This window comes from Gambusia affinis, linkage group LG01 (assembly GCF_019740435.1).
Source record: "Gambusia affinis linkage group LG01, SWU_Gaff_1.0, whole genome shotgun sequence".
NCBI classification, from domain to species: domain Eukaryota; kingdom Metazoa; phylum Chordata; class Actinopteri; order Cyprinodontiformes; family Poeciliidae; genus Gambusia; species Gambusia affinis.
In genome coordinates, this window is record NC_057868.1 from 31690465 (window position 1) to 31712496 (window position 22032).

A 22032-nucleotide genomic window follows, 5' to 3' on the forward strand; every position below is an offset into this window, starting at 1 on the left:
CACTTCTTTTTTTAACACTCTTAACCCAACAGATAAGAAGAGCATCTGACAGGCTGATTAATAATGAAAGCTTTACTCCACCCTGGAATTAAATCATCCCAACTGGATTTCTATTAATGCTGATTGACCCTGCCTTACTCAGCTGCCACTTTGGCACAGCCTGCTGCAACCCTTGTGCCTCTTTAGGTGCCAGTGCAGGTTAGATGATACATGAGTAATTCCCAGCAGACTTTAACCACAAGAAGTAGGGCAGAGGATTCAGTGGTGTGCTCCTTCCTCCACCCTCTCTCTCAATCCCCTCATCAGCAGGCTGTTAATATTTAATTATACAAGCTGCATTTCACACTCTCCATGTGAAACTGTGAGGTGGAGGACAAGAGGTGCAGGGGACCACTATGAGGAGGAAGTGAACATAGAGGGCGGGAGGATTGGTTGGGGATACAGAAGTGAAAAGAATAGAAGAAGAGGTGCACGGAGGATGAAGATGCAAGCACCATTTCCATTTCAAATGGAGTTCAGAGGAGGGGAGTGGGTGTCAAGGGAACCAAGAACCCTGGTAAATTAAACTGTGATAATTAAAACCTATTACAACGTCAGCAACCTATTTAGTTGAATCCCATAATTTTATGTAAATAATATTCCAGATATTGCCCAAAACGGATAAAAAATTATTCTGAAACCATCAAAGCACATCCCTATAATGCATGCAGCACCACACTTCCAGTAAGAAGTTTACATGTACTCATCACCACTATGAATGCTATGCTATTTTGCAGATTTAAATCACATCCTTTAACATTTCTTTATTTCTAGAAGCCTACAACTTCAGGGAATTCAGTGGCAGACAAGAGTGAACAAGACAAGGATTGTCTATGCTCATAATTTTACATACAGGCTCAAAATTTACAAATATACACATACTACTTTGAAAACTGCCCTCAAAGAAGTTGCAAAAAACAACAACATGTTTTTCATTATTCCCAATAATCTGTAATAATTCTGAATGAATATCTAACCACTATTCTTAGCAGAAACGTTGGACCTCATTTTAAGTGGTTGGTTTCTTTGGTACATGTCTGCTTATAAGCCTACTTTATACATTTTATACAAGGTTGTTTTAGAAGCTTCACATTAGCCTGTTCATTCTCCAAAAAATAATTTGATATTTAGTTGGGATCCATATCCTATGTCCAATTTCTGACCATTTAGCAGTTGAAGTTAGCTTCAACAATTTACCGTTGACCCGTCATCTTCATTATCTTCACTTTATTCAATACATCAATACCACTGGGAGTAAAACAGACCATAGTGTAAGTTTTCTTTTCTAAAACAGATGACATTTTCTGATATGTTATTTTGAAGAAAAAAGTTGAATGATACAAAGAGTAAAATAAAACTGCTTTTGCATTAGGATTTTGATCTAGTTGTCCTCATACTCATATTTACATTTTATACATGACCAGTTCAGATCGGGGTTCATTTGTCAAGCTCAAGAAGCCCATATTAGTAGGTTTGTACCAATTCTAAAAATTATTGCAACGTGGAGGTGATCTTCAAACTTTTAAGTAAATTATTCTAGAAATATGTAACGTATTTAGCAAATACATTTTTCCCTAATTTTAGACCTTTGGGTAACTCCCTTTTAAAAAAATCTATCAGAAGTGAGATCTTGCAAACGAAGTAAGTGGTAGAGCATTAATAATGTATGAGGGAGTCTTTTTATAGAGCACAGCCCCTGAGATTCATAACTCTATTCACATTAGGCGCCTGGAAAAAGTTTAAGGTTTTAATAAATAGGTATTAAAACTTTAACTGATATTAATAGTGCCAATTAAAGAACATACAGTGGAGATATGCATCACTTCTGTACTGGTAGAGTGGAAAACCCACTTGGCAGAACCTCCCCTGGCTTCTAGAGTCTTCAGTCTCTTTTTCTTTTGCCATTTTCTTGAACTCAGCTTATCACCATTCCCAGCTAGACAATACAGAGAACTGACACTCCTTTCCAGGAATTGTGTAGAGACATTAACATCTGTTGAGACATTTTATGGGCACTATAATTAAAAAAATAAGTGAGCTATAAATGTGTGAGCAGGAGCATTTTACACCACCTCATCATTCCATAATCAATTCACTGAACATTACAACTACGAGATGAAAGCTCTCTTGACCAACCGTGGTGTTTGATTGATGGGCAATTTTTCTTGTCTCCCACATCATTGTTTCCCCCAGAGCGCCAGGTCAAATGGTGTGTGTTAGTCAGCCAACAGTCATTCATTTCAGTTTATGAAGTGGAACGTGTGCTAGGTGGCCAAACCATTAAAGACATTAGCATGCACGTCTCTGCTACAGGTACCCAGTACATGCATGTAGGGCTGTTTTAAAGCTCCATTTAGCAGGTGAGTGAAACAGCAGGTGTGAAAGTTAAAGCTGTTAGCTTCCACTCCATTCAACTCCATTATACAATGAGGAAAATAAGTATTCGACACGTAATTTTGTCAGGAAATATATTTCAAATTGCCGTGCTGATCTGAAATTCACAGCAGTTGTTGACAACACCGCAAGTATTCAACACATACTATAAAATTGAAACAAATCAGTCCATAAATTATGAGCTGTAAAAAAAAAAATAATAATAATAATAAAAAGAAATTACACAGGAAATCAGGAATGAAGTCGCTGACTGAAATTCATTAAACACTTATCAGACAAAGTCTTTTGGAATGACAACTTCAAAACATATTTTGAATGGAGAATCTAGTCACATGTCATAAGGTGTAATTTTGATTCGGTCTTTTGCACAACTATTTAAAATTGTAAACGTTCTGGGGGGTCCTTGATTTGTGTTGTACATGTGAACTGAGATGTTCTCAACATTTAACGGCAGTGTTTTGGGAATAACCTCATTAGACATATATTTACTGGTTCAATACTCTGCCTGCTCCAGGAATGGTGGTTCATGCCACTAACGTATTTAGATGGAACACAGGAGCAATCACTGTTGGATTTTTTTCTCTATTTTCTTTGTCTCTGATGGAACACTATGTCCAGTGAAATGTGGCAGAAGCAAGCAAAGTGTAATTTCCTTTATTCCACAGTTCTGAACAGTGGACTAGAATTTTCTTTTAGGAGCCAAGAAGAAGCCAATGACTCAAATAATGACTTCTGTGTTCTAATTTGTGTGGGGATTTCTTCTGCTGCTTGGCTAGTGTGCCGCTACAGTGTTTTGCGAGCTGATCAGTGGGAGAAGTTGGAGAGAAACGGGTATAGGTGAGCTGGGATATAAAGACAAAGGGGAAAGGAGGGAGAAGAGAGACAGAGTCAGGTTCTGCTTCTTTGCTCTGCTGATTACCGATGAAATTGATTCGCATGCCTCCTGAGATCTCCCACTGTCTCTTTTCTCTTCTTTGTCCTGCCACTATTACACATACCTGTCCAGAAGATGAATGATCTGTACTCTACCCACGAGTACAGGCAACCGGAACACACATCAGTGACTCCCAAAGCTTTGGGACTTCACAGACACCCTGATGAGACAGATGGAGACACAGAGCTGGAAAGGGCAGATGGAGATAGGAAAGGGAAACAATCAAAGCACAAAATAAAGACGACCACACCAGAGAGCATCAAAGGGAAGTCACAACTACGGGTGAGATTGAGAGTAGGGCACTAGAATGAGATGTGCAAGCATTAGCTGATGAGCCAGGGAATAAAGGCTCTGAGTTAGTTCATTAATAGTTAGGCAGGGGAATGGGGTGACAAAGAAAAAAAAAAGATGAGGGGGGTTCCCCATGAAAAAACTAATGAGAATTACACTTTGAGGGAACTCACACATGGAGGGGGATACGCTCCACCACTGAAAAGCTCCAAAGGAGGCAATCAAGACTGGTGAAGGCTGTGCTTGTAGTTCCAGCTCCATGCTCTCCCAGGGGATAGGTGACACTTGTGTGTAGAAGGGGAGCAGCCACTTAAATGAATAGAGCTCTTTATCTGAGCCTGAACAGTGAGTTATTACCTACTGAGTAGACACTACAGAGACATGCATTACATTCCCTGGACACAAAAAGGAGGGGGCCAGTGAAGCAAGAGAGGGACAACAGTGGGGAGGCTAAGATAGGGGATGGGTGAAAAAGGAGAGAAGAAGTTTGCGTCTGCGCCTTAGTTTGTAACAGGCTATGACATCTCTGGCCTCCATGCAATAACAAAGCCCTGGAGCATGGTCAAGCATCACTGGCTAGAGGAGCATTAGTGTGGATGGCTGCAGGGAAACCGCAAGATAATAACACCCCCTGGGAAAGCCTTTTCTGTATCTCGAATAGGATATGTTTCAAACATATTTTAACTAGCATCATCAAACAAACAAACAAAAAAAATAATAATCAATTTTTTTATAAATATTTACAATATAGTCAGAAAATTTGCAGAATCTGTAACCAATTATACAGTCTAAAAAGCAATACAAGCTGTAAAGAATCTTCAAGAAACACTGAATTAACTTGCTAATAGGCTAACCTGACATTCTGTGCAGCATACACTGCAGGCCAGCACCTTTTGTGTGGTTAAGGGTCTGTTAAGACAATGGTAAAAAAAAAAATAATAATACAAAAATATTTACGTATAAGACGACTTTAGTTTAAACAGAAGTAAGCTTTACAAAGGAGGCAGAACAGGACCGAAGGAAGGAGATATTGCTTGGTTAAACATCTGATGTTAAGACTGAGAGATCTGAGAATAAGTTGGGTTTAAAGATGCTACATTTTTCCTAAAACTACACAAGAAACCCCACAAAGCAGATGTAAAACTTCATGATTCACAAAAAAGAAAAAAGAAATGTTTGAGCCATACCAAGGAAAATGTGAAATTTTTACAAGAAATAATTCAAAACCGTCGATTTGTAAGTAGCGGGTTGGTCCCTCTTTTGCCTTTAGAACTGCCTCTTAATGTGACTATGCTAATCTGATACTTAGTTTGAACTTTAGTGAGACTTTTCCATCACATCTAGATGCCAAAATGCATTGAACTGTAGCCATGTGATTCCCTGATTCACTGTTTGTGTATACAAACCACAGAAGGTGTGTGGCCTATAAAGTGGCCAGGGACTGTATATTTAAAACTTTGAGCTGAAAGTCAGCAGAGGAGCCAAAAATAATGTAATTCTCTGGAGGACAATTATGGCTGTTATTATTCTCTGAAACAGATGCTGTTTGTAGTGAGAAGACTATCTCTGGAGCGCCTAAAGATGAGAGAAACAGCACAAAAAGAAAGAAATAGACAAATAGACAGGCACACACTGAAAGAAAAGGCACTACAACTTGCTCCTCACCTAATAAACCCTATAGAAGACGTTAAACAGTCCCTGTCACACATTGTTCAGGTGGGAACTGCAGTGCTGAGGATGGGAAATTATAAAAATCGCTACGCATACACAACACGCATGCAGCAGCAACCTTCCTTTAGCTAAGAACCAGACATTGACAAAAGACAAGCCAGCAAAAAATGTCTAGGCGTTAAGTGTGAGGAAAAGTGTACAAATGATGTAGTGTAGGAAGGAGTAAAAAAAAAAGAACTGTAACAGTGAGAGCATGACCCTCTTTAGGCTTTTAGCTTTGTGCATTTATTCACTGAAAGTGAGTATAAGTTTTCCATTTATCTGAACTCCACAAAACCAAAGCTAACAGAAGATTAATACAAAAACACTCAATCCAGTACGACATCAGCTGTCACTCTAATTGCCGCTCCCTACTGTCTTTAGCATCAATCCCATATTCCTGTTGCAAGTAACACTGCCTTCAGGTCTGCAAAGGATTCCACCTGCTCTAATGAGCATTAGATTTCCATATGGAGCATAACCTACGTGTCCTCTATACATTGTTAGACTGAGTGCAATTATTGTGCCTTTACAGCAATGGGCCAATCTGGATTCTTAATGGGCTAAGCAGTGTTTACTTCTCAAAGACTTTTCCCATGAATTATTGATGCATCCAAGCTGATTTGTGTTTGGAATTAGCCTGGAGTAACCCATCTGGGCCCCCCCATGCTTCCTAGGTGCCATTTTGCTCTTCAGGGTAAACACGCTGACTGGAAACTTATCTCACTATGCGCTTTAATTCGTCATCCAGATTTGGGCAGATTGTTGAGCAGCGGCCTAAAGCGACACAAGCGACCTTACTTACAGGCACATATTTTTGAGGAAACTGGTGACAAGCCCAATCTGCTTTTTGCTCTTTTACTGGTTGGATAATGTCTATGGCATAAAATAAATAATCCAGTTTATACCTGATCTTATACATGAAACTAATTAGTTTGCTTTACATACAAATCTATCTTTGTTATGACATTTTTTAAGACATACAACCTCTCGAATTAAGGTAATCCAGTTAAAAGATGTACAACAATATCCAAACATTAACTCTATTAAAATGAATAAACCAAATAAAGACTATGTACATCACAGCAGACTAATGAACTTCTGGTGTTATACAGAGAGATGCAGTTACACCAAAACTATTTCTACATCCTGATTGGAAAAAGTAAAACATAATAAATTATTAATAACAATTATTATTATTATTATTATTTAAATTACTAATTCTGTATATACTTTCTTTTAGCGTTCTTTTATATAATAAAATGCAAAAGAGCTGCAACTTCCCCTCATGATAAACTGCCTCAGACTTTGAGAATCGTTGGTTTAAAATGTTTGTTTCTTTAAAATCTAAGTGCTTAACCTGAACCGAATGACTATAAATGTTGTAAAAACAACTTATAAAGTTTTAGGCCTATGAATTTTTGATTTGTGGAGATAAAAAGGGGACATTTTAATTTCGTGTTTCATTAAGATGTGCCAAATATGGAAAAGTTAACCTTGAACTGGCATAGCTCATGCTAAATATTGATTCCTTCAAACATAGTTCATGATTTCATGAAAAAACTGCTTGAAAAACCAAAAACGTATGGATTTTTCCTTTTTCTAAACAGCATTGTAGAAATCTTTGACCTCTCATTCTTGTAAGTCCAAAAAATTAGCATCTTGTGATCCGTGTACTTTTTTTTTACATTCTGAGGGCTTGATATTTTATTGACTAATAATCTGTTAGTATATAAATGTGATAAAGCTTCACCAAATTAACTGTTTTTAATTTCAAAGTTGCAAGCAAGATCAATTCAGCTACATATGAAGTAAGTAACAGTTTATCATTGACACTTTGGCTTGAGTCTCTCCAGTTTTCAATAATGGAACAAAATCTTATTACCAGCTTTCAAAGGGAACAGGGAGCTAACAAAATCATTTTCTTCATAAAGAAAAGGAGTATAAACTACATTTTCATATTATGCAAAAACAATTTTATAATAGAAAAATATAGCTCTCACAGAAATCCTGGAAGATGTTGAGGAAGAGCCAAAGGAGAACACAACTTTTACATTTGAGAATTTCCTCCTACTGTGCTCGTGTGTGGCATGCCAATTTGTCCAGACCCTGATTCATTTTCTTGGCCATCTTTGGTGTCAGAAAACCGAATAGGCTTTGCATGTGAAATTGGGTAATAAATTTTTGGAAAAGATCCATCCTTCGGACAGAATGGGCCAGCCGGAGCAAAGAATAAAGGCAAGTTTCCTCAGCAGTCTGTCAGAAGCAACTGGCTCAGCTTTCCTTCCTATTTGTATGTGTATTTCATTATCATTTCAACTTACTTGTTTATTTTTTTGGCTTGCAAAAACCCATCTGCCATTACTGTGGTGACATGCCTTTGAGCAGTTTACGAGGTTTGAGAGCAAAGCACAGAAGAGGGAAAAAAGTCTGCTTAATTAGTGTGACTGTGGAGTCCGGAGATGTGTTTATCTCATTATGGGTATTTGAATGAATTTTCACATGGCCTCACGAAATTAATGGCCGAAGTTAAATGTAGAAGGAAGTAATCCAAAAGTGTGAGATGGGGGGAAAACTATTTTAAAAAAATAATATGAAAACTAAAGTGTAATTTCTTGCTGATTAGTTTAGTTCTCAGTTTCTAGGAAATGAAGTAATGAGGTAGATGTTGTTGTTTTTTTAAAGGAAATTCACTGATGTGCATTACACACTAAAAATCTCAGGAGGGGGTTCTCGGGTTTTCCAGGTGTCTTTGCATGAAGTAAAGATGGATGTGCTCCGTCTCCCACACCCAGTCGGCCCCTTCTGTTTCACCCTACTGAGCTAATCCAAGCTGGCCAAATCCCTCTGCCGTGCAAGCCTACATCCAAGCGGTCCTGCTGAGTGCAATATGCCACCCGCTTCCATGGCATTGCCAGCCCTGTAGGGCTTCAAGCCCAACTGTGGTGTGTTGTCAGTAAACAGACAAAGATGTATGAATCACCCAACTAAGTCTGAGCAGGTAGTCCCATGGCAATATTGTGATGCAGAATCAAACCAAAGTTGTTTGCCCCTTGTGATTAGTGTGGGTCTACCCCACCAAGAATCTTGAGAAGTAATGGGTTAATTGTGTACAGATATTGCTTCTCAATAAATTATACCAACATTAAAGCTAACCTGTCTGAGTAAATCAGTTAAAATGTAACTAATAATATGTAGATTCAATATACACAAAATGATACATCTGAAATGTTGATTTTGTTAGTTTTAATGACCATGGATTACAGTAAATGAAAACCTAACTTTCTTTTTCTTAGTAAACCAAGTCACCAATAAAAGTTTTCTTTTTTATTATTATTATTAATAAAGAAATGTGAGCCTGATGAAAAGTATGTCCATGGTCAATATATGCATGGGAAAGTTGATCTGAGGTCCTTTTGCATGAATTACTGCATGAACGTGACATGTCAAGGAAGCAATCAGTCTGTGGCTCTGTTAAGAATCTTTAGTAATACCCTTCAGCTTAGTGCATTGTTGCAGCATCTGCTTGAGAATGTCTCAGGGATTTTCAGTGGTCTTTAAGCCAAATTCATTGATAACATGGTTGTTAAACCAGGTATTGGAAGAGAGGACAAGTCCCAAATCATGATATAAAACAAAACTGATATCACTATAAACCTTCAGAGCCAGGAAAAAAGTAAAAAGTACTATAAAATTTGCTTGTGTAGAGTTACTTTAGATGACAAAGCATACTGAATCACTACTGACTGTGAAGACTTCACACAGGACTTTGCTTCTCTACCTCTTTCCCCATACTCTGGAGGTTTCTTTTGACATTGACATTCATCTAAAAAGCAGACTTTAAACAACAGAGCGGCAGTCCAGTTCTTTAATTCTTAGCCCAGGTAAGATGCTTCTGAAGGTGTCTATGATTAAGAAGTGGTTTAAAAGAAAGAGCGCTATAATTGTAGCCCATTTCATGTAAACACCTGTGTGTAGTGGCTCTCGAAGCTGTGGTCTAGCTGCAGCTCTTGTGAAAACTCTGATATGGGCTTTGCTCAGCACTCTTTTCCAGGTTGTCATTACCAGTGTTTGTTGTGTATATTTTTAGTCACACTGAATATGCTTTGATACATTGAAGAGCAAGCTTCTTAAGCTATGATCTTTTATGACTTCCCATTTTTGTGAAGTTTGTGAAGTTTAACAACTGTCAGTCTGACAGCCTTCAAGTAAGAAGTCTTGCTCATGATCATGTATCAAGGCAAGAACATAACATTTCTGTATATATAAAAAAAACTCTTATGAAACCCAATACTCAAATATTGGTATATTTGAGTATTGGGTTTCCTTTAGTCATCAAATTTAATAGAAATAAATGCATGCATTGTATCAGGGTTAAATGAACCTAAATAACATAAACTCTTATACTGATTTATTCAAAGATAAAAAAAGATATTGTAATTAATAAAGATGCATTTTTATTGCATTCTTATGTATGCTTCACAATATATGAACAAAACTTAGCTTTTTAAATGAAACCAGAATACTAAAGCCACAAAAGTTCTGAAAGGTTTCGCTCAGTCTCTTTCTAATCACTTACTCTTCAACACATAATCTTTGGAAATCACAGGGAGAATTAGGTCTGATGATTGTCCAGAATTGCACTTTCTTGGTTTAGACCACAACAGGAAATTGCCAGTGTGAGGTTTGTCCTCCTTGTAGGAAATACTCTGTCTACTTCAGTGCTGTCTGGGTTAGACCGTGCAGGACATAAAGGCCAACTGATCTTTGGAAACAATCACCTACCCTATTCTTTCAAGAGCTCAGTCAAACATTTCAAATCCCTTAGCCTATATAGGGAGCAGGAGGTAACAAATGTCCAATTTGACAGATTTGAGTATTTGCATTCGCAGATTACGATTTACCCATCGTCAGTGGGAAAATTTCTGGCCTCCGGAGTATACATGAAAATGTCTTTCGTCTGTGTGAATGGAGGGAAAATTTTCCCCACAAGTGCAATCACTGTTGCACCCTACTGAGCAGAACACAGAATATCAAATAAAGTTCATGCATCAGGGGAACAGGCTGCTCTAGTATCTAATTGGCAGCTCAGCATTGGAACAAGATTCTGCAAGAGAAAGAAGATTGTGATAAATTTACTTCAGATTCCATTTCTTTTTGTTACACTTGTCCCTGCTTTTATCTAATCTCTGTCATGAGAAATGTTTCAGTGTTCACACTTAAATAGTTTAAGAAGCGTGTCGACAGAAGATCTATTGTGGTTTGTCTTTATCTTTCACCAGCATTCATCTGGACATGTCGCTATGTTTAACTTGACTAACAAAACTCCATAATACCCATCTTGTGCTACAACAACCAAAAGCCTACCACTAAGAAAGTACTTTTATGTCTTATGCATAGGACAGAAAGTTCACAGCTTACAACATTTTTCAGCTAATTAAGTGAGAGAGATTTAGTGTGTCTGACCTGAGCCTTCAGTGTCCTTTGTTGGCATTTAATATCAATATATGCTGAACGTTATTAGTAGAACAGAGGGATGCAATATAGGCAAGATCACTTCTTTAACGACCCCTCTCTATTTCAAAGATCGCCACAAAAAATAATATGAATCAAAAATAAAAGGTCACAGTAATCACTGTTCGCATTTTAGAGGTCCAAAGAAGCAGTATGGGGGACACAGAGGGACAAAAATATGATGGTGTATTCACATTTACTCGGCTATGCATTATTGTTGCGTAGGGGGGCTTCAACCAGAGTTTTGTTCATAACCAGTAAAGGACAAGTGGAGATAGTAAAAAATATATATATCTCAGCAGATATTTCCAAAGAGGGAATTTCCAGCATTATCAGGCTTTTTGGGCCAATTTTAAAGTGTAAATAGACAACTGTTCACTGTCAATTTATGGTAGTTATTTTTTTAGTGCTTCAGCCGTAGAACCTACAATAAACTAATGTAAAGAAAGAGAGAGACGAAAGTGAGACTGGATGGACGTACGTACGGAAGTAAGCCCTTAAAATACTAATATTTTTGACACTAAATTATTTTCCATACGTCTTTACAACCAGCAAAGATACTTAGAATAGTATAACAAACTCCATATTTTTTCCAGACTGTGTAGTATCCTTGTTCAGTTATGTTAAAAGAATATACTTTTGAGTTTGAATGAAAATGCAAAAGTCTTCTTAAACTAGATTGCTCAATGAAGCCTTTGATTGAAAGAATTAGGTTTAGTTTATATTTTGATGTATCCATTCACAACAAAAGCCACCTCAAAGCATCTTAAAGGATTGTGACACATTGCAAAATTAGAGGGTTTGATTCAGTCAATGAAATACTTACAAACGACTCCAGCAAACGACTGCTGGAATAAAAGGTGACAGATAGAATGGGAGTCTACCACTGTGTTGCCAGTTCTGTTCAACATAACAATGTATACATGAAAGCTATACTTTGAGCAACCTTCTTCCGGAGTGCAACTAGTGAAGTAACCTCATAATTCAGAATAAAGCAAAGCACCAGCTGTCTAGCCACATGATAGGTATGTGATAAACAAAACCCTTTAGATTATCTCTGCTCTGAATGCAAATCTATGTAAATAATTAAAATCCATTAGGGCCCAGTTCTGGTGATTTATCTGTTAATTAAAGAGGTCTTGCTTTTTTTAAGTGTCATTTTTGTTCTAATAATCACTTGTGTTGTTCCAAAGCTAATTGACTTAAAACTGACATCACACATGTGCTCTTTCCTAATTAAACAAACCAACAAAGTAAAAAAAAAAATACATAAAAAGAAATCACTTAACTGGTACCTGTTGAATTAATCACACAATTAAGAAGGCAAAATTACAAAAAAAAAAAAAAAAAATGTTACTCCCATCAGGTGTATACATATTCACAAAGGTTAATGAAATTATCTTTGATCAAATAGAAATAAAAAGCCTAATTGTTTTTCTTGAATATCTGTTCAAAAATAAGGAGCTGAACTGATAACACCACACTTGAGCTGCACCTTCATCAGGGCTAATTTATGTAAGGTATTTTTAAAAATCATCACGTCAATCATATAATGTAATTAGTATATATATGTGTGTGTAAATATGTAACCTGACTTGGTTATAATTTGTTAAAACTGGGAGCAGAAAGAAGCCACTGGTGCACATTGAACAGCTCCATCAGATAATACTCCAGTCTGCATTTGAGCTGAGAAATACTTTGATCAGCAGAATCTGAGGCTAATAAGTCTGAAAAGGACTTTATAGACTTTATATTATAGTGGAGGCATTTAAAAGCTACAAGAGGCTAGCCTGAGTCCAGTGGGCATTTCTAAATGTTATTTTATTCCAACTTCTTAGCCAGACAACTCCACTCATAAAACGGCATTTTAAAGTAGCTTCTACAAGTAAGTTTTAAAAGCTTTGTGAACCATTAGATCCAGGAGAGACTTGCAGTGACAGCTTTAAATTAGCTGAAAGTCATGCATTTATCTTAAATCTAGCGTCCTAAGATTTTTCAGCCGGGGATGAAAAGATAGAGGTGGAGAATTTTAATTAATCATACAAGGACAGAATGTGCTTCAAATTCAGCGAAGACATGTAATCAGGAAAAGCTCATAAATTACAATCATACAGAGACGCTTGAAAGTGTGCAGTTTCCTCGTGTAGCAGTAAGTTGATAGGTAACTTAGCATGTGGCTAATGGGGCAAAACGAGGCAAGTCCCTGGAAGGCACCCCTTCACTCTGACAAACAGGCAGCTCATTGACCCAACCACTGCCTCTGTCACTTTTCTTCATTTTAGCAGTTAAACGTACCAACAAATGCCCTCGTGCTGTTGCACTTTCTGACATACTCGCAACAACAAACACAGACTTTGCTGCAAAATGTGAGCACACAGTATAACTGACTCTAGGGCTGTTCAAAAAAGTTTGAAGTTACAGTCCTTTTGACCCATTTTGATCTGGAAAAATCAAGCATCACAGAACACTTCCTGAACAGACTTGTTTACTATCTACTCATCAAGGTGAGGGACAAGTCTGTTTTGTGTTGCATGCGTTTTTCAGCAGGTTTTCTTCACAAACCACACAGCAAATCCAGCAGGCCCAAATGAATTCTGTCAGATTTGATTTCAACACTTTTAAAGTGTCTATTTGTTTCCACACATGAAAGTGTTAATTTAACTCTTTTTGGAGAGTTGGTACCTTAACTCTAAATTAAGTGTCAAATCTCAAATCTGCTGGAGTTAATCATTTAACACTTGCAAACACTAATTCAGTGTTAGATCTCAATATTAACTCTCACAGAGTACTTCTTTTAACTTCATAAGAGTTATTTGTAATTAATATTAAATAGGTATTTTATTGTTTTGAACTTGTACAAATTCTTTGGAAAATAAACATTTAATAAAGAGGCAATGATTTTCTCAAATGCATTTATTTCAAAACATGCACCATAATTACAAAACACATTACAACGTGGAATAATGTGCATGTTTCACATGTCGCTTTCATTCACATATTGCTTATCAAAAGGTCTGACATTTCAGACGTGCAATACAAAATGCAGTATGCTTAATACATTTTTCTTCAATACAATATGGAGAAATCATTCAAAGTACAAGGTGGAGAAAGTAAAGCAAGCAGTTCATGTAATAACAGATAGATTGCCAGATATCACAGTACATAACAGACCAACCTGATATTCAGATCCATCACTTCTTGCCCAGTTTATGTTTCTGTTGATAAGAGACTGGGCCTCTCTACACTCACCCAAAGTGCTGTCCACTCACTAACAGATTGTCTTCGGGTTGTTGGGCTGTTCGTGAAGTTTGGCCGGGGACTTCACCATGCTCCTCTATTGCATTGGACAGTGTTCAGTCTCCGTGTACGATAGCCAGTGTTGGTCTCTGGATCGTAACAAACAAAAAACATAACAATGAAAAATGGAACGAAGGAGTACATTTTTACTACAACTCTGACAACAAGCCTCAATTACAGAAATGTGGAGTTTCAGAGATATTAACACTTACATAATCATTTTTGGAACTTGAATCTTATTGGAGGGTTCGGGAGGGGGAGGTTAATGCTGACGACTGGCGATTCATCCGCAACCATACTGATACTAATATAGGCTATAGAAAAAGGCAATAAAACGATTAAAGCATGCTGAAAAATGTATATAAGAAGACACAACAGCAGGAATAATGCTTTCAACATGAAAAATCCTGTTACAGTTTTTCAAAGGAAAAAGTCAGCAAGACTGATAAATCTGAGCACTATTCATGTAAACGTTCAACATCATGAAAAAACATACTCCAGATTATTACGGATCTGTTCGTTAGCCAAGAATTTGACAGAATCAATTTTTCACTCCGCAAACATTCGGCATGCTAAGCTAAATATGCTAACACCGAGCCGTGTCGCGAATGTGATGTCTATCATACAGCTTGATCTCAACTCAAAATAATAGTTATAAACCATCTCAAAAAAAAAAAAAAAAATTACTTACCAAGCGCAGTGAATAACTCAGACTAGTGGAAAGTAAATTGTCCTGAAATGACTTGGCTTCTGTTGCTTCCCTTCGGTGAGAACCTGCGATTCTGGGGGCGGAGTCAGTGAATTAACTCCTTTAGCGTTATAATCGCTGTAGGAGTTCAGAGTTAAGAGGTCAAGAGTTACTGATTCCATTTTAACACCTCTAGATTTGATACTTTTAACACTGGATTATTACTACTAATAATATACATCCCAGAGTTACATAAACAGAATGTGACTCTATTAGAGTAAAACTGAACTAACTCTGCTTTTGCATAAACTCTACTAACACCAAAACATTTAACACTTTTGAATTTGCTGTGCAGGAATCAATGGCTCAAACTGCTCAATCTCTGAATCACTCTGCCATTTGTTTTGTCTCCCAATCAGTCTGCTGAATATAGCTACCCTCCATGCCATGTTTAACTCATAAATCTAGACATGTCCAAAGTGGGAGGACAGGAAATGCATGTGTGCATGCTCTTGTGTATGTGTCAGAGGAGAAAGTGTGAGCATGCATAAATGTTTTGCAGATCTGTGTAAGAAAGACCTCCACTTGGGAATTACCATTTATCAGTGTGCCTGAATTTCTCATAGCAGGCGTCTGAATGTTTCATCTAATCATTAAACGCTGACAGGCTTCACGGAATAGCTCCACTGATCCTCATTCAAGGAAAACGGGGCCTGACTTCATTAGAACTGTTAGTGCTAAGCTACTTTACCCGTCCTCACGCCTGGTTTAACCTGCACTGTGATAAATGGAAGGGGAGAGAAAAACAAATGAAAGACAAGGAGAAGGAGATGTGAAACAAAAGAAATCTGGGATGCAAGCATTAAAAGAGAAAGTAAAGATAGTGAGGAAGAGTCAAGGAGAAATGGGAAGGGAATTTGAGAGCAAAGAGCAAGTCAACCCGTGGTTCTGGAAAACTGCGGGGGATTAAAGAACACACTGGTGTTTAAAGTGGAAATGTTTTAATGAAGCAAAATTGAGCAAAACAATCAATTAAATTGTGTTGCAATAAATCAATTGTTACGTTGGCGCCACGAAAGCAAAAGTGCTTAGATGAGATTCTGGCTTAAGGCTCCAAATGCATACAAGAATTTGTACTGGCCTCTGCGCACACATGCCCAACCTCACTCGTCTGACGGCTAATTTATACTTCTGCATATGTGGATATAAGCCAATAAAGATATGCATACAAGCCCTTGTTTTCATCACTTTTTTCTCCAGTCCATTCATCTGGTTTCTCCTCCAAGACCTCCACCACCCAGTTCTCACACACCCACTCCACATCCCCTTCTCCTTCTCAACACTCAGTTTTTTTTTTCTCCTGCCAGCAGAGATATTTGGCTGGCTTAAGTACGCCCACAGGCCCCCGAGGGACAGCCCATGACGGATGGCACTGCGTGTGACTCCGATTCGATTCAGCCCATTTGATAAATTTATTGCTGGCATTTTGAAAATGAAATTAGAGGGACGTCTCCTGGAGACTGTTTTTCCAGCACAGGTGCCATAAATATACTTCATTTGGCAGGAGAGTCGGGAGGAGGAGTGCAAGAAAGGTGGAGAGGTGTTGGATAAAGGATTTCGAGGGAAGGAGGGCAGACAGAAAGGGTGTTCAACAGAAGGAGAGAGTTAACGAATAAGGTCATGTCATCAAGAGGTCCTGTTTTAATCTTCAAACTTTAACAACTCAAAAGGTTATCCAAGCTAAGCTACCCAGACCAAGTTATTGCATTCTGCCCTTCATTTAAAACATATTCACAGTGTGCACTTCTCACATCTCATGCTGAATAGTAACAGATTGAGACTGTGGGTTGTTGACATTGCAAGTGAATACAAATGTCCTGCTGTCTTCATCTTTCATCCAGAGCGAAAGACAAAAACATATAAACACACACTTACTTGCCAGTCTTACAAGACTGCATGCACAAATGTGGTTTATGTACATTATCTTTGCCTCAAGGCCCCATGACTCTTCACTAGCGATTACACTGTCAAAGCAACTTGGGCTTCTATTACTCATAATGTATAAATGAATAGAACAGGCAATTTTTCTTCATTGCACTCCTAATGATTTTGAGTGAGAGACATAAAATGTTTCATGTATTTGCAAACAAACTAGGCTGTATGTATAGGATGGCGAAGCAGGAAAGGAACATGCAATGCACTGCAAAATTATATACACCAATCAATTAACTTTTTTTTGGCTTTGGCAGATTACAACCACAAGTCTTTTTTTATTTTTATTTTTATTTTTTTTTTAACAGTAAATGCGGGCTCTAGTGTCCCTTTTTTCATAGTAGGCTGACAGGAAAGGGGGAAGGAGAGGGAGAAAGACATGCAGCAAATGTCGTCGGGTCCGGGAATCGAACCCGCAACGGCCGCGTCGAGGACTGAAGGCCTCCAAACGTGGGGCGCGCTAACCTCTACGCCACTGAAGCACGCCCCACAACCACAAGTCTTAAGGTATTTAACCAGGATTTTATGTGATAGACCAAAACAAAGTAGCATCAGCCACAGCAATATTCCACTTAACTCAAATAATTTAAAATTAAACACATTGCAAATAATTGTCTTCAGATGTAAGTAACACCCCCCTGTATGTAATCTTGTATTTTAATAACTGCACGTATTCTGTAAAGGCCTCACCTAAACAGATAGGCGTTTCAAGAAGATCATTAATAGGACAAACAGCCAAAACAATGGACCTTTGAAGAATCTGAAGGTGAATTATTAGTTCAAAAAGAAATCTATTGTCGCAATTTGCCATAAACTGTGTAGTGGACACAAAAAGCATTTCGAAGAAGATAACTGATCAAAAGCAAAGAAAATTAAACTTTTGGGAAAATTTACAAATAATTGGACTCTGAGAAGAAAATGTGTTAGCAATTGCTCTAAACATAAAGCCAGATTTATATGGAAATGGTTGAGATCACAATATATGTGTGTTACAATGGGTTCAATTTCAAATGAGGCTCACTGGAAAAACCTCAAAATTGAAATCCTCAAAATCTTTCAATCCTGTCTAATAGAGGTCGAGATATTTTACACAGAATGGTTAAAATGTCATCTTCCACATGGACAAAGAGGCTGTAAGCAGAACCTCAAAGACTTGTATTGACTTTGGCTTTCCAGATTTTTATTTCTGGAAAAAATCTAATAAAATAAAATAAAACGTTCTTTCATTTTCTTATGTGCCCATCACATTAAGTCTCTATAAAATACAAAGAGGTTTGTAGTTACAAAGTGAAAAATTCTCAAAACGTTCAAATATGCATACCTTTACAAGACACTGTAGAAGCTGAAAGGTCAGATACAAGTGCGGACATATGGGAAAAGTAAAATGAGCATTCATTCACTGTCAGCGTTATGCTGCCTTACTTATTTGCCTCTCATTGAGAGATGTGTGTGAGTGCAGCTGTGAGGCGATGATGTTCACCATTTCAGCCTCTGCGCCCCGTCAACATTCATCATAGGGAAGGAGGCTCAAGCAGCCTGCATCACTTACTGTTATAGGCCCATCTGACAGCACTATACAACCCACGGTCATTACGTACATAGGATCACAAAAGTGTGTGGGTGTGCAAACGGGAGCATACTAACTGTAAACTGTCACACAGATCCACACTCTCAATGCCTCTGAAATATATTAGCAGTTTTACAAGATTTGGTAGGTAAAAAAAAGTTAGTGGTTGTGTTTGTTTCCTTCTTCTTATTTGCATCCAGATCACATCAGATTTACTTGTCAATAGAAATATTTACACCTACATTCTGCTCTGCTATGGTAAAAGCAGCTACAAAACAACTCCAAGTTCTAATAAGCACTGGAGGAGATGAAAAGGATTTTAAGAAAATCCATGGGGAGTTCCCATTGCTGATTGTCTGTTTTGCAATTACCTAGTGTGACACACCCTCTGACCTTGGTGCACCTTCTGCAGGAAGAACAAAAGCTAGGTGGGCTGATGCATGTACCTACAGGCTGCTAGTTGGAACAATACCCCAAAGGGGATTTAGACAATTTGACTGCACAACCCCATTATCCTACAAAATTATAACAGCAAATCTAACCAGCATGTTTCTAAAAACATCTATCCCCAGTGCGTGTCCCATGAGTCCCTGATGATCCACTGTTCAAAACCAGTCCCCTCCTCCAACTTCAAATTAACATACACATGAAAGTGTGGAGGAGTCTAAACAGAACTGTGATTAGTGCTAACACAAGTAGTACAAAAGGCAGCCCTAAACACACACTGTGGGCTGCCTGTCATTACGCGATAATTTAGACTCTGTATCAGTGGGTGTGATTGATTGACTTTGTAATCAAACAGACTGTTCTTCAGCTGAAATCCAGACTGACAATTTCAGCGTAATCAACAAGACCATGAAATTTCTTTCATCTCATTAGCAAAAACCTTCCAATGAACACTGGCACTCAACATACATCCACACAACGCAAAGCATATAGTAATTCAGAGGTGACTGAGTGTTGCTTTACCTTTTTGCGGTGATACTGTAGTCTCTGGACAAAAAAGAGCAGAAACAGAAGAACAGTTTATACTACAGTGTATTTTACTGTATAGTTACAGGCATGCACAAGGCAGTTAAATATTACTTAACAAAATATCTGATGGGAAAATGTCAAATGGGTGGTTGGATAATTAATAGTGAAAAAATAGAAAACAATGTAGTGTGTACTTTGGCTACAATGTACAATACAGATGCAAGTTATATTAAAGAAATAAGGTGAAGAGACCAAATTTCCCTCTGACACACCAAAAACTCTACATTGGAAATACTTTTTGACCATAGTAAAATCTTGGACTTAAGGAAAGAAACGACCTAGAAATAAGGAAAGAAGATACACAGATAGAGCATATAGTGAAGAGTCTGATCACTGAGGGGGTCTAGGGTGTTGTTTATGTCTAAACCAAATGGAGAAAGGAACATCTGATTGCGGCTGCCATATTTGAACTTCTGCTCCATCACCCACATGTGGACCATTATCTTAAAGTGGCACTGGGCCTTATTTTTATTAGGGAAATAACTGCAGTCCTACGAGTGTTGTAGTGATAACATGTTGATAGCTGCCTTACAATAATGCTAGTAAAACCTAATGGTAAAACACAAACTGATAATATTGTGAAAAGTGAAACAAAGTATTATGCACAGAGAAAGTATTGTTAAAGTATTCTAGTGATACTTTCACAGATGTCACTTGGAGAAAAGCAAGTGCAGAAGCCCTCGTGCCTCCGAGCAAAAACTGAAATATCTACCTAAATGCTTTCAGATTTTTTTTGTGTTTTAAATTACAGCTTTAGTCACAAGGGCTCATTTGCCACTGTAGTGAATTACAAACAGACTGTGCTCATCAGAATGTTTTACAATCCTCCAAGGGTGCCGGTCTGTTATGTCTCCAACCAACTGCCAGGAAGCAAAAGTTCCCCTGACCTCTTCCTCCCTAGTGGAGAAATCATCATCTAAAGCTTCACATAAGAATTTTCAAATTCCGTTGGAGATGATGATATCATAAGAGATCCAAAGGCAACTGAAATGGAAAAGTTGCAAAAATAAATTGTGACATATTCTTTGAAGTAATTTTAATGAGTTTCCAGAGAAAGCAACTGAGTCAACAATGTTTTCTTCGGCTGCCATTCTCCTATGTGCTGCTGTGAAGGCGTGGACTTTCAATTTTCCCTCAATTACAGAAAGGACAATTTTAGCAGTTGAGAAGCATTTCTAGTCATAAAACACAAAGACAATGGAGCTGTGAAATGGGTGCCAGGTACCACTCTTGAAAGAAAATGTTAATTTGAAGACAGCTGCTGACTCCACCTGAGCAAAAAGCCTGATTCGCTAACCAGCTTGTACCAAATTATGCTGTGCAATTTAATAAAGAGCATAACAGCAACAATCAGTCATTTGTTTCATATTATTGGCTTACATTATGCTTGAAAATTCAAAATAACAGTAATTGTTATATTATTAGAATTGTTATAATTAAAATGCTATACTATTTTAGCAGTAGCATACTTGCTTTATTCAGTTTTTACACATACGCATTTTTGTGAACATATTGTTAAAGCATGGTATCTTTATTTAATGTTAGCATAAAATAAACATTCTTACAAAAAATAACAATAGAATTTAAAAAAAAAAAAAGTTTATGATGCTTACAATGTTGCCCTGTGACAGACTGGCAATCTGTCCAGGGTGAACCCGCCGCTCGCCCGGAACGTAGCTGGAGATAGGCACCAGCAACCCTCCCAACCCCATTAGGGACAAGGGTGACCAGAAAATGGATGGATGGATGGATGTGTACAATGTTGCTATGGTGTTCTTGTGTATAGAAAATGCCAATCCAACTCACGCATATCTGTTCTAGACTGTTAAAAGAAAGACTAAATCTGCAAAAATGATATCCCAAGAAACAGAAATGCAACAGAACATTGTCCAGAAATCAACTTACACAAACAGACAAGGTAGAGAAATAAAAGCTATTTAGCAAAACCCCTAAAGAAAGGCTTTGAGAGATCAGAGGCTCCTGACTCCCACAAGCTTGAGTTCTTTATATAGTTATTGAGAGAGTGAGCTTTCTAATAAGCTTAAATATACTGAGACACAGTAATACAGACTAAATCAAATACTTTCTGTAAGTAAGTATTTGCTTACAGAGAGTAAGCAAATACTATGCTTACTTTGCAGGGGCCAAAGGGGAGACTAACTCCACACGGGCAGCAAGAAAGTATTGGTTTCTTGAAAGCCAGATGTAGTTCTACTTGTTTTGAACAGAACACAAAACCTGAGGGAGAGAAATGCAACTATTAGCTTGCTGCTTTCACAAAATATCTACCATAATACTGGTGGTGTGCTACAAAAGGTTACATTTATTGTATAGACTTGTCATATGTATACTGAAAAAGAAGGACAAGACTATGGAGAAAGCTAAAACTATATATATATATATTTATTTTATTTTATTTTATTTTTCTTCTTCTTCTTCTTCTTAGCAGTTCAGATCCTTTTAAGCATTTCTCTTCAAGCATGGGCCCAAGAGGCCCAAATGGCCACAGAAATGGGAGGGGAATAATTGAATCTGGATGGATTTGGTGTGTGCTGGACTGAAAAAGCGATA

The 22032-nt window shown here is 37.6% G+C and overlaps 1 pseudogene; it reads right to left on the reverse strand.

Annotated features, from left to right (window-relative positions):
• LOC122831333 overlaps positions 1-22032 on the reverse strand; it is a 256610-nt pseudogene that overhangs the window by 115141 nt on the left and 119437 nt on the right.